Raw genomic sequence first — 1284 nt, forward strand, 5'->3', positions numbered from 1 at the left:
GATGACTACAAATCATTGACTACAACATGACGAATGGTACCATCCGCTCCAGACCGGATCATAAACACCAATTGGAATGCTACCCAGGCTAGGGCTGTACTTTACCAGAAGCTCGACTAACGCCGCGCGTCTGTGTCGAAGTGCGATCCGAGTGACACACACACGCACACGCGCGCACACGCACACAGCGGCGTACATTTTGAACGAAGGCAGACAGCAATGTATCTTTGCCCACTGACCGTGTGTTTTCCGTGCTGGGCAGGTTGTGAGGTTGATGTTTCTCGGTGAACATATCGTGTCCGTTGTCTGTGTATATTGTTTTAAGGTTGTAGGAAAGCTGTCATGAAGTGTGGGTCATGACCGAAAGAATAAGGTCGCGAATACAAGCAGCCAAAATTAGTTTTCTTCAACGGGTGGCTGGCATCTCCCTTAGAGATAGGGTGAGAAGTTCAGTCACACGAGAGAGACTCGGAGTAGAGTCACTGCTTCTTCGCCTGGAAAGGAGCCAGCTTAGGTGGTTCGGGCATCTGGTTAGGATGCCTCTCGGGCGTCTCCCTAGGGAGGTCCTTGAAGCACGTTCCACTGGGAGGAGACCCCGGAGCAGACCAAGGTGCATTTGGAGGAAACGCATTGACTCACTGGCCTTGGAACGTCTCGGGATCCCCCCAGGAGGAAGTCACTAAAGTTGCTCGGGAGAGGGAAGTCTGGAACACTGGTGGAGTGACTACAGATAAGCGGTTGAAGATGGATGGATGGATGGATGAAATGACGCTGTGATTGTAATCGGGCCGTCGCACCACGGAAGGACCACAAAACTGGGTTGAAAATGCAGAGGTAAAGTCTGTGACGTATCAATCACAGCTACAAAGCACAGGCCTAAACAGCACTTCCGCATACTCCGCATGCATACGTCATGGTCTATGACAGTGGTTTTCAACCATTTTCATATCAAGGCCCATTATTTATTATTATTATTATTTGATCCATGGACCACCGTTTGATAGCCTCTCATACCCCAAAACTAAGGAATATATTGTTGACACACACAATTCCATGATGTTGGCAAAGTCTACGATGTCTACAAGCTCACAAATAATGCATTGCGTTGTGGCACGTTGTGAGCTTGTAGATCAGCTATTGTTTATAGGCCTTAAGTGGTCATATGAAGTTCACATCATGTGTATAGACTTGTTTGCTTTTAAAGGGCAAGACCTGCACCTTTTTGAGGTTTTAGTTGTATATAGTTATCTTGTCAAGATGTTACTCCAAATGTGGACCAGAAAT

The sequence above is a fragment of the Protomyctophum parallelum genome, assembly GCF_964188405.1.
Source record: "Protomyctophum parallelum genome assembly, chromosome: 5".
Lineage (NCBI taxonomy): Eukaryota > Metazoa > Chordata > Actinopteri > Myctophiformes > Myctophidae > Protomyctophum > Protomyctophum parallelum.